General features: G+C 42.7%; 1 protein-coding gene across 8 annotated transcripts in view; it reads right to left on the bottom strand.

Moving 5' to 3' along the window:
• The window catches only part of cntln (centlein, centrosomal protein), a 182,206-nt gene that overhangs the window by 104,611 nt on the left and 63,473 nt on the right, over window positions 1-14,122 (bottom strand). The window lies entirely within an intron of this gene.

Genomic DNA, 14,122 nt, shown 5'->3' on the forward strand with positions numbered 1-14,122 from the left:
ACAGAACATGTTCACCATCACCAACTGATTCAACACACACACACACACACAGAACATGTTCACCATCACCAACTGATTCAACACACACACACACACACACACAGAACATGTTCACCATCACCAACTGATTCAACACACACACAGAACATGTTCACCATCACCAACTGATTCAACACACACACAGAACATGTTCACCATCACCAACTGATTCAACACACACACACACAGAACATGTTCACCATCACCAACTGATTCAACACACACACACACAGAACATGTTCACCATCACCAACTGATTCAACACACACACACAGAACATGTTCACCATCACCAACTGATTCAAAACACACACACGTTCACCATCACCAACTGATTCAACACACACACACACGCCATGTTCACCATCACCAACTGATTCAACACACACACACACCATGTTCACCATCACCAACTGATTCAACACACACACACACACAGAACATGTTCACCATCACCAACTGATTCAACACACACACACACAGAACATGTTCACCATCACCAACTGATTCAACACACAGAACATGTTCACCATCACCAACTGATTCAACACACACACACACACGTTCACCATCACCAACTGATTCAACACACACACACACACACACAGAACATGTTCACCATCACCAACTGATTCAACACACACACACACACGTTCACCATCACCAACTGATTCAACACACACACACACACAGAACATGTTCACCATCACCAACTGATTCAACACACACACACACACGTTCACCATCACCAACTGATTCAACACACACACACACACACACAGAACATGTTCACCATCACCAACTGATTCAACACACACACACACAGAACATGTTCACCATCACCAACTGATTCAACACACACACACACACACACAGAACATGTTCACCATCACCAACTGATTCAACACACACACACACGTTCACCATCACCAACTGATTCAACACACACACACACGTTCACCATCACCAACTGATTCAACACACACACACACACACACAGAACATGTTCACCATCAACAACTGATTCAACACACACACACACGTTCACCATCACCAACTGATTCAACACACACACACACGTTCACCATCACCAACTGATTCAACACACACACACACGTTCACCATCACCAACTGATTCAACACACACACACACACACACAACATGTTCACCATCACCAACTGATTCAACACACACACAGAACATGTTCACCATCACCAACTGATTCAACACACACACACACGTTCACCATCACCAACTGATTCAACACACACACACACACACACACACACACCATGTTCACCATCACCAACTGATTCAACACACACACAGAACATGTTCACCATCACCAACTGATTCAACACACACACACACACACAACATGTTCACCATCACCAACTGATTCAAAACACACACACAGAACATGTTCACCATCACCAACTGATTCAACACACACACAGAACATGTTCACCATCACCAACTGATTCAACACACACACACACGTTCACCATCACCAACTGATTCAACACACACACAACATGTTCACCATCACCAACTGATTCAACACACACAGAACATGTTCACCATCACCAACTGATTCAACACACACACAGAACATGTTCACCATCACCAACTGATTCAACACACACACACAGAACATGTTCACCATCACCAACTGATTCAACACACACACAGAACATGTTCACCATCACCAACTGATTCAACACACACACACACACACAACATGTTCACCATCACCAACTGATTCAACACACACACACACGTTCACCATCACCAACTGATTCAACACACACACACACACAGAACATGTTCACCATCACCAACTGATTCAACACACACACACACAGAACATGTTCACCATCACCAACTGATTCAACACACACACAGAACATGTTCACCATCACCAACTGATTCAACACACACACACACGTTCACCATCACCAACTGATTCAACACACACACACACACACACAGAACATGTTCACCATCACCAACTGATTCAACACACACACACACACATGTTCACCATCACCAACTGATTCAACACACACACACAGAACATGTTCACCATCACCAACTGATTCAACACACACACACACACGTTCACCATCACCAACTGATTCAACACACACACACACACACACAGAACATGTTCACCATCACCAACTGATTCAACACACACACACACAGAACATGTTCACCATCACCAACTGATTCAACACACACACACACACACACACACACACACACAGAACATGTTCACCATCACCAACTGATTCAACACACACACAGAACATGTTCACCATCACCAACTGATTCAACACACACACAGAACATGTTCACCATCACCAACTGATTCAACACACACACACACAGAACATGTTCACCATCACCAACTGATTCAACACACACACACACAGAACATGTTCACCATCACCAACTGATTCAACACACACACACAGAACATGTTCACCATCACCAACTGATTCAAAACACACACACGTTCACCATCACCAACTGATTCAACACACACACACACGCCATGTTCACCATCACCAACTGATTCAACACACACACACACCATGTTCACCATCACCAACTGATTCAACACACACACACACACAGAACATGTTCACCATCACCAACTGATTCAACACACACACACACAGAACATGTTCACCATCACCAACTGATTCAACACACAGAACATGTTCACCATCACCAACTGATTCAACACACACACACACACGTTCACCATCACCAACTGATTCAACACACACACACACACACACAGAACATGTTCACCATCACCAACTGATTCAACACACACACACACACACACACACATGTTCACCATCACCAACTGATTCAACACACACACACACACAGAACATGTTCACCATCACCAACTGATTCAACACACACACACACACGTTCACCATCACCAACTGATTCAACACACACACACACACACACAGAACATGTTCACCATCACCAACTGATTCAACACACACACACACAGAACATGTTCACCATCACCAACTGATTCAACACACACACACACACACACACACACAGAACATGTTCACCATCACCAACTGATTCAACACACACACACACGTTCACCATCACCAACTGATTCAACACACACACACACACACACAGAACATGTTCACCATCAACAACTGATTCAACACACACACACACGTTCACCATCACCAACTGATTCAACACACACACACACGTTCACCATCACCAACTGATTCAACACACACACACACGTTCACCATCACCAACTGATTCAACACACACACACACACACACACAACATGTTCACCATCACCAACTGATTCAACACACACACAGAACATGTTCACCATCACCAACTGATTCAACACACACACACACAGAACATGTTCACCATCACCAACTGATTCAACACACACACACACGTTCACCATCACCAACTGATTCAACACACACACACACACACACACACACCATGTTCACCATCACCAACTGATTCAACACACACACAGAACATGTTCACCATCACCAACTGATTCAACACACACACGGCTATAAACAGAAGTCTAATAAACTGCAGCTTTCATCAGATGAGGTGTCACAGAAAATCAGGCTGAAAAGATTCATCTGTAAATCTAACAATGTTTACTGAACAATATGGAAAAAATATGAAAAAAGTTATTTTTCTATATCACATCCAGCACACACACACACACACACATACACCAGCTTATCTTAATTCTCTCAGGTTAATAAGACAAAAACACAAGTCAACACTGTAGTGTGAAACTGAGAAAATAAAGAAGTGTAAACTCCTGAAGAGTTCCAGCTTCACCTCTGAAGTGTAACAGTAACAGTGTAACTGAGTAATACTGTAACAGTGTAACTATTTAGTAATACTGTAACAGTGTAACTATGAGTAACAGTGTAACTATTTAGTAATACTGTAACAGTGTAACTATGAGTAACAGTGTAACTATGAGTAGCAGTGTAACTATTTAGTAATACTGTAACAGTGTAACTATGAGTAACAGTGTAACTATGAGTAATACTGTAACAGTGTAACTATGAGTAATACTGTAACAGTGTAACTGAGTAACAGTGTAACTATGAGTAATACTGTAACAGTGTAACTATGAGTAACAGTGTAACTATGAGTAATACTGTAACAGTGTAACTATGAGTAATACTGTAACAGTGTAACTATGAGTAACAGTGTAACTATGAGTAACAGTGTAACTATGAGTAATACTGTAACAGTGTAACTATGAGTAACAGTGTAACTATGAGTAACAGTGTAACTATGAGTAATACTGTAACAGTGTAACTATGAGTAATACTGTAACAGTGTAACTATGAGTAACAGTGTAACTATGAGTAATACTGTAACAGTGTAACTATGAGTAATACTGTAACAGTGTAACTATGAGTAACAGTGTAACTATGAGTAATACTGTAACAGTGTAACTATGAGTAATACTGTAACAGTGTAACTATGAGTAATACTGTAACAGTGTAACTATGAGTAACAGTGTAACTATGAGTAATACTGTAACAGTGTAACTATGAGTAATACTGTAACAGTGTAACTATGAGTAACAGTGTAACTATGAGTAATACTGTAACAGTGTAACTATGAGTAATACTGTAACAGTGTAACTATGAGTAACAGTGTAACTATGAGTAATACTGTAACAGTGTAACTATGAGTAATACTGTAACAGTGTAACTATGAGTAACAGTGTAACTATGAGTAATACTGTAACAGTGTAACTATGAGTAACAGTGTAACTATGAGTAATACTGTAACAGTGTAACTATGAGTAACAGTGTAACTATGAGTAATACTGTAACAGTGTAACTATGAGTAATACTGTAACAGTGTAACTATGAGTAACAGTGTAACTATGAGTAATACTGTAACAGTGTAACTATGAGTAATACTGTAACAGTGTAACTATGAGTAATACTGTAACAGTGTAACTATGAGTAACAGTGTAACTATGAGTAATACTGTAACAGTGTAACTATGAGTAATACTGTAACAGTGTAACTATGAGTAACAGTGTAACTATGAGTAATACTGTAACAGTGTAACTATGAGTAATACTGTAACAGTGTAACTATGAGTAACAGTGTAACTATGAGTAATACTGTAACAGTGTAACTATGAGTAACAGTGTAACTATGAGTAATACTGTAACAGTGTAACTATGAGTAATACTGTAACAGTGTAACTATGAGTAACAGTGTAACTATGAGTAATACTGTAACAGTGTAACTATGAGTAACAGTGTAACTATGAGTAATACTGTAACAGTGTAACTATGAGTAACAGTGTAACTATGAGTAACAGTGTAACTATGAGTAATACTGTAACAGTGTAACTATGAGTAATATTGTAACAGTGTAACTATGAGTAACAGTGTAACTATGAGTAATACTGTAACAGTGTAACTATGAGTAATACTGTAACAGTGTAACTATGAGTAACAGTGTAACTATGAGTAACAGTGTAACTATGAGTAATACTGTAACAGTGTAACTATGAGTAACAGTGTAACTATGAGTAACAGTGTAACTATGAGTAATACTGTAACAGTGTAACTATGAGTAATACTGTAACAGTGTAACTATGAGTAACAGTGTAACTATGAGTAACAGTGTAACTATGAGTAATACTGTAACAGTGTAACTATGAGTAATACTGTAACAGTGTAACTATGAGTAATACTGTAACAGTGTAACTATGAGTAACAGTGTAACTATGAGTAATACTGTAACAGTGTAACTATGAGTAACAGTGTAACTATGAGTAATACTGTAACAGTGTAACTATGAGTAACAGTGTAACTATGAGTAATACTGTAACAGTGTAACTATGAGTAATACTGTAACAGTGTAACTATGAGTAATATTGTAACAGTGTAACTATGAGTAACAGTGTAACTATGAGTAATACTGTAACAGTGTAACTATGAGTAATACTGTAACAGTGTAACTATGAGTAACAGTGTAACTATGAGTAATAGTGTAACAGTGTAACTATGAGTAATAGTGTAACAGTGTAACTATGAGTAACAGTGTAACTATGAGTAACAGTGTAACAATGTAACTGTGATAGTGTAACAGTGAAATAGATTACTCTCCACTAATCCTAAATCCCTTAAACAACAACTAATGTGCATTTCTGTGTGTGTGCGAGAATGTGTATGGGTATTTTGGTAGTCCAGGTTTTACAGTAAGATGTGTAAAAGCTGTAATGGGCGTGTATGTATGTGTGTGTGTGTATGTGTGTGTGTGTGTGTAAGGTGTGTAAAAGCTGTAATGGGTGTGTATGTATGTGTGTGTGTGTATGTGTGTGTGTATGTGTGTGTGTATGTATGTGTGTGTGTGTATGTGTGTGTGTGTATGTGTGTGTATGTGTGTGTGTGTGTAAGGTGTGTAAAAGCTGTAATGGGCGTGTATGTATGTGTGTGTGTATGTGTGTGTGTGTAAGGTGTGTAAAAGCTGTAATGGGTGTGTATGTATGTGTGTGTGTGTGTGTGTGTGTATGTGTGTGTGTATGTGTGTGTGTGTAAGGTGTGTAAAAGCTGTAATGGGCGTGTGTGCTGTACGCAAGCTTAAATGAATGGATTTGTAAATAAAAGCGTGTGGATGGAGTGTCGGCTAAGTGAGCCACAGCTATGGATTTCTGCCTCTATAAAGGTGTGGAGTCGATGCAGCGCTAGGCTAACAGAGACGCTATCCATCGCTTTAACGGGGCACGCGAGTGCCATCACACAGAGCATTAGCAGGCCTCCGCCATCTCGGGTTTCTAATGCAGGGTCTTTATAGACGTCCGGATATTGATGCGACAGCCGGAGTCGTGCAGCCGGGTTTTCATTAGCAAAAAAGAGGAGTTTTTCTTCATGAGGATGGAGATATGGATCCAGTTTCTCACTTCCGGCTCCCTCGAGAGCTGCAATGACACTCCGGAGAAGACGCGGCTGCCAGAGATGGAATTAGCTGCTGGAGTTTGGAGACATCCGCCGATAGAGAAATTAGTTATCGATCGGAGGTTAGAACTGAGAAATGCAGATTTAATTTAATAAAGGGGAGAGAGAGAGAGAGAGAGCGAGAGAGAAAGAGAGAGAGAGTGAGAGCGAGAGAGAAAGAGAGAGAGAGGCCTGTCTTCATGTCTTCTTGCCAACTGCATCAGCTCTTTGAGATGTTCCTTCAGGAAGGAGGATGTGTCGTATTATTAGGAACAGTAAAGACGTTGTCAGATGTGTTGTTGTGTGTGTTTTGTGTGTGTGTTGTGCGTGTGTGCGCATTGGTGAAGAGTCATTAATGTCAGCTGTGGGCTTTTAATAAGAGCGCTGTCTGCAGGTAATCCTGCTCTCTCTGGCTGTGCTGCTGCTCTGAGGTGAGTTTATTAGCGCTCCAGATGCAGAGCCGCCACAGTCGGTCCCCCCTGACCCCCCGACAGCCGCTCAATTAAAACACAGTGACTGCGGCGCCTCTTTTCATGTCAACAGCATATAATTGTTTTCTGAGATGTTGCTAAGTCCCAGCGCCGCCTCCCTCCACTCCCCCTCCCTCCCCCAACCCCCCCCCCAGCTCTGAATAACTCCATTTGAATAACAGATGTTTATTTGCTAGGCTAGGTCGCTCCCGCAGGACGCTTAGCGGAGCCTTCTGAGCTGCTCGGATAGCTCTCGGAATAAATAAATAAAGACGCGGCAGGCGGCAGAGGGGCTTCGGGGGTCGAGATCCCGCCGTTCTTGGCTCGCGGTGACCGGGACAGCGGACGCCGCCGATCGCAAACTCTCGGACTTAATGAGGAACGAGCAGAGAGAGTTAAAAAACAAAACAAAATGAAATGAAATATAAATAAAACAGCGCACATCACCACAAACTCGTACACATGCTCTCTAAAGTGGAACGTGATAGGATAACGATTTAACACGTGATCAGGAGTTCATTTCCCTTCACCTCCACCACACCATTCACAAGACGTTCATGAGGAAATGTCTCGTTATTCTACAAAAGGCTTTTCACACATTAAACACTTTTAAAGATTTTTATTAAATAATACTAATTAAATAATACTAATTAAATAATTAAATGATATGAATTAAATAATACAAATAAAATAATTAAATAAAACAAAACAATTAAATAATACAAATTAAATAATATGAATTGAATAATTTAATAATCCTAATTATTTCTTTTAAAGAACATAATCCTATTAAACTACTGAAATGTGTCATAGTATTTTATTTAATATTTTGGTATTTTTTCTCACAAAAGATATTTTCACGTTCAGAGATTATTTCATTCAGAACTTTATTCAGTAACTCTCCAGCCTCAGCACTAACTCTCATGAAGACTTCTGATTCTATAGTAATTCTATGTTCCTGACACAGACAGTGGATGTTTCACTCACAATGAGAATTATTGTCAGAATGTTAGAAAACTCTGTTACAGACCAAAGTGACTCTTTTATCTGATCAGACTGTGTTTATCATTGTTCAAACACACACAGACACTAACACATAGACACACTCCTACACATACAAACACACTCATGCACTATAAACACACTCATACACAAACACACTCTCATACACACCCACACATAGACACACACACACCCCCACACACATACACACAGAATAATAATAATAATATTAGAGATATAATGACATCAGTAATAACGTTGCTCCATCACTGACTCTAGGCGAGTCTCTGTGAGGTGTGTAAGGTGTGTGTTTGCGGACACACTCTTTTTCCCTACTAATAAATACAAAAACAGAATCCTTTCTTTCATTTTTTCCTTTGTGTAGTGTATGTAACGCATCACATGTACCTGATGTGACATGCAGTAATCTTCCTGTCGTCATGGAAACGATCGTGATATTTTAACAAAGCGTCGCCTGCATTGCCGGAGCAATGGGACGATCGGACACGCGGCGGGAGAGCCGAGAGGCAGTTTATCTCGTGGATGATAAGCTAATGTACTAAGTGAGTTTAATAGAAATGAAAAACCTAAATAAAAATTGAAATTATTTCTTTTTTGATTTTGTAACCGAGAAGATCTGAATGAAATCGGAATTTCTTTCTAAAACACGCTGAAAGCAAGAAAAAATAAAGCCATAAATAAAATATATGGATAATAATAATAATAATAATAATAGTAATAATAAAAGCAATAAAAATAAAGCCCTGTGTGTGTGTGTGAGAAAATGGTGGTGAGTTTTCCGTTACAGCGAGCTAAAAGGAAAAAGTGGCTGAAATGTTGATGTTGCTCATGGCGGTACTTTACAGTAAAAAAAACAGGAACAATGGGTCATAATTGTGCAGCGCTGGCAGATCTTCTCAGCCGAGAAAAACCTCTGTGTAAAATCTATAGCTAGCCTGGAGGCGTTCGTCCCCTCGCTGTCCTGCTCTTTTACCTGAGACGAGTCAGGCACACAACAACTACACACCAAAACACTTTGGGGACTCGGAGCCAGAAACAAAACAAAACAAAACAAAAGAAAAAAAAAATCTGTGTGAAATTCAAGGATCCTTTGCAGGGACCGAGGGGAACCGCGCTCTTGTCTGAGTCCAGAAAGCAGCCCTGAGGTTATTCGAGTCCTTGGCCATCAGCTGAATCAGAGCGCTTCACACACACTCCAGCTCTGTGGCTGCAGGCGATACACTCCCGAGTCACAGATCCTCGTCCGGCGGGGCCGCACACACACATCCAGATGGAGGCAGTGCTCGGCATTTAATTACCGTAAACACCCGCCACATGTTTACACGGACACATCATCGCGTCCCTCCCTGACTACACCTTCTGGGGGTTTTTTCCACGCAAAGCAAAATCTGATTCTCTGTTTAAAAAAAAAAAACTGACCGAAGAATACGAGTGATGTCTTGATGCAGGAGCGATCACAGCAGGACACAATTATATCTCTTAAAATAAAAACCCTGTTAAATCATTGTGTGTGCGTGTGTGTGTTTTAATCATTTATTAACAAATAATTGATGGAAGGGGCACTCGCCGTCAAAACACACATTAAGCATTCACACTCTGTGCGTTCTCTGTGCGGGACCCGGCGGCCAGAAGCCCCTCATTACTCCTAATACCTTTTAGCAATCAAGATGAAACGGGGGGAAAAAAACCCACTCATCAGTGCAAAACGGGTAAACTTTATTAAACTTCATTAAAGTCAGACTCCCGGAGCACGTCTGTAATGGTCACTCTCAGCGGAGGCAGCGCTGAGCAAATCATCTCAAAGGCTTTTTCTCACACCTAATGGCCGCCTAATTTATGCTTTGATGTCGTGCGAGTGTAGCCGTCTCTGGCTAAGGGCCCTGTTTACTCGCTTTATGAGGCCTAAATCATTCTCGTACCCACAGACCTTTAACTACAATTAACAAGCACGGACAACCGGAGTGCTAGATACACGGGGGGTGGGGGGGTGTATGTAGAAAGAGATTAACGAAGGAGGGGGTCGGGGTGGAGGGGTTGTGCAAATGATCTCAGCAAATGAACATTCTCAGCTTGCTGCACGACAAGGAGGAATCTGTGGCGGGAGTGAGCCGGGCTCTCGGCTTTATTTGCCTTGGCAATTTACTTAATTTAAGGCATTTTCCTCCAGAGTGCTCTCCGGCTCTGCTCTTAAACGCCGGCTCAACGTCTTGCGTCTTTCCCCTGCCTTCCATCAGTACCACCCCTGCTCTCTCCTGCTGGTTTTAATTTGCAATAAAGGAAAACACCGGTCCCTCACCACTTGGCAAAGACCTCGCCCTTTGTGCTGAGATGAATCGAGATGTTTACGAGACTTGCTCGCCGTTCCGAGGCGAGAACTTTCTATTCCTGCGACCCCGAGAAGAACCTGGAAACAAACTCTCCTCATTTGGACCTCACACTCGCTTTTTTTTACGGTCGTGGAGCGGACCTCGGCCGGCAGGGAGCGTCTGGCCACTAGGCGCTCGGTGAAGAAATGATTTCTGGGAGATGAGCGAACGCCTGCCCACCACCGCTGCTTAAGTATCGGGCAAGCCGCCTTCGCTGGCAATTAGACGTCCCAGAACTCCAGGCCGTGAGGAGGTAATTAACCATTAGCAGATCATTGCAACACTTCCGAGCGCAACCTTCACCATCGCAATCACTGCGGTACGGTCAGCAAAATGGCTGCGTGCCACTGCTCGGGCCCATCGGCTTCTTAAAGCAGGCATCCGGCTCTAATCGCCGCCTTTCAATGGTAATTTAGTTCACCGGGCCGCAAAACAGCTTGATAAAGAAACGCAGCCTAATTACACCTCGCATCTTCCTACCATCCCTCTTCCTGCATGTAATGAATATACACAAGAGGGAGAAGAGGGGGAGAGGGAGAGCAGGTGGAAGTGAAAGAGAATGATGAGATGATGGAGAGAGAAATAAAAAAGGGAGAATGACCGAAAAAAGCATGTCTATAAAGCTTCCTGGTCGTCGGCGTTATTAAATCGGAATAAGTCGAACCTAGCAAACGGTCCGTTTCTGTGCTCATCACAGGAACCTCATCAGCCATAAAAGACAGAGTTAATGAGAGAGAAAAAAAGGAGCGGTGTCTTGTTCGAGTTTAGAAAGGAGGCCGCCTGCAGGGGACCTCTGCATTCTGGATCACACTATGAGCCGGTAATGGTGGTAGGGGCCGGCCGAGATCAAAGCCAGTCATGCGCTGCTTCTTCTTCTGCTCTTTTTTTCCAAAAGGAGAGCAGGAGGCCATGAGCGTGAGTTTATTCAGCGTCCACTGAAGCAAACGCAAAGAGGATCAGCACTAACGCTGCAGGACTGCCACTGGGCAGATAGGAAGAAAGGAACTCCCTCGTGCTCCTCAGAGGTCACTGCAGGCAGGTCAGTCTCCCAAACACCAGGCCTAAAAGCCCCTGGACTTCAGGTTTCACAAACGGCCCCAACACACGTCCACCAGTGGGATCAATTCTGGGGTTTTTTTTTTTACATTTTCAGGTGGCTTATTTTATTATTTTTACAGATACTTTTTCCCAAACTGCAGACTGAGTTTAAATTTTATACCTGGGCTTTTGGCTGTGTAACAGATCTGTGTGAGGGAAAAACCCCACAGCTCTCTGCACTCTTTACTGCTCTTCTTCATAACACAACTATTATTATTATTAATAACAACAACCTCAATGACTATCGTTACAGCAACTACCCCAACTACAGCCCCTATTGCAACTACCCCAACTACAGCCCCTATTGCAACTACCCCAACTACAGTTCCAGAGTAACTACACCAAGTACAGTCCCAGAGTAACTACCCCAACTACAGCCAAAGAGTAACTACCCCAAGTACAGTCCCTATTGCAACAACCCCAACTGCAGTCCTTATTGCAACAACCCCAACTACAGCCCCTATAACAGCTACCCATCCCATTCTAGATCCCAGTAAAAGCCCCAACCCATCACTGATGTTCCATTTCCATTCTAGGAGAATTATTCTAGAAAGTCCTCAATACACAGCATGTTTGCATCGTAAGGTTCTCAGTCTACTCGTTCTCCAGTCCCAGGGTGGCCCTTCCTTTACCCCAGAATCCCTCTCTCAATCCAACCAGGAACTTAGGAGCTTCTTAACATGACCAGCTCCCTCACCGGTCCCAGCAGCCACAGAAGCCTAAGTTATCAGGTATAAAAGCACTTCTGCTCCTCTACTGTTACCCCTACCCCACCCCCAGAACCCCAGTCCAAGACCATAGAAACCTCTCTAGGCCGACTCTAAGGTACATCATCATGTGTGCCCTTTCATCGCCCCCAGAATCCCCGTCTCCAGCTCGATTTGCCCCAGTAGGCCAAGTCTTAAGTACAGCAACAATTCTGCACCAACCCCCAGCAGCCCCCTTCTCCATCCCCAACAGCCCCAGCAGGCAAACTCACAGGTACAGCAGCACTTCTGTGCCCCTTCCCCACACCAGAATCCCAGTTCTGCAGCCCCATCAGCAGCATCAGCGGGCCCTGAGCAGGCAGCGGCCAGCGCTAGGCCGTAATTAGCTTGGACAGCTCGAGCTCAGGCAGCCGGGCTACATCATAATGAGCTCAGCTGGGATTAGGAGGACAGGGCGGGGGGGGACGGGGGGGTTCCTGGAACAGCGGGCCAGGGGTAGAGATCAAACAGGGGAGGGCCGGGCCACGCTGGCTGGCAGGGTTAGACCCCTCAGCTCAGCACAGACCAAATGAGGCCTGGCAAGCAGAGAGCCAAGGCGGCCTAATAAAGAACGACTCCTCCAGCAGACAAGAGTGGTGGTAATTAACACACACACACACAGAGTCACAGAAATACACTGTTCTCTAGAGAGCACTCTGTGAAGCTGCTCAGAGCTTCTTTGGATTCTTGATAAGGAAAAAAAAACAGCAAGTACGTGAGAGCAAATATGTGTTTAGAAGGAAAAAGAAGCGTGTGGAGACGTGATGCTGCGGAGAAAACCTCGTCTTTTTCCTGCAACACAAATCGCAGTAATCTGTTAATGTTTGTTTGCCCCTGCTAGAGGGCAGATCATGAAGACAGAGGTGCAGTCGCTGGCAAGGGATAACCCTTAATCATTAGCACCTGAAATCACCATTAATCATTAACGTGGGCCAGAAAACTAAAGCCTCTTCTCTCTCTTACACACACACACACACACACACACACACACACACACACACACATACACACACACACAGTTTGAGACTGGATAATGTAATTTTTCTTTATGTGTGAGTTTGGAAGCAGCACTGGTGCGGGATTGAGACGCTAATGACGGTGTGTGGGAGGAGGATGGAGCTGATAATGAAGAGTGTGTGTGTGTCTCAAACTTTAACACACAACATGAGACCAGGAAAAAACAGCATACACACTGCTGGTGACAGGAGCACACACACACACACACACACAACTGCAAAGAACAGTGAGATGACTAAGGGAAAAAAAAAGCCTTTTTTTCTTTTTAATATGTTTTTTTTTCTAAATACAAAAATCCTACACCATTAATAACACATAATTTAACACTAATTACGTTATTT

The sequence above is a fragment of the Hemibagrus wyckioides genome, linkage group LG03 (genome assembly GCF_019097595.1).
Source record: "Hemibagrus wyckioides isolate EC202008001 linkage group LG03, SWU_Hwy_1.0, whole genome shotgun sequence".
Lineage (NCBI taxonomy): Eukaryota > Metazoa > Chordata > Actinopteri > Siluriformes > Bagridae > Hemibagrus > Hemibagrus wyckioides.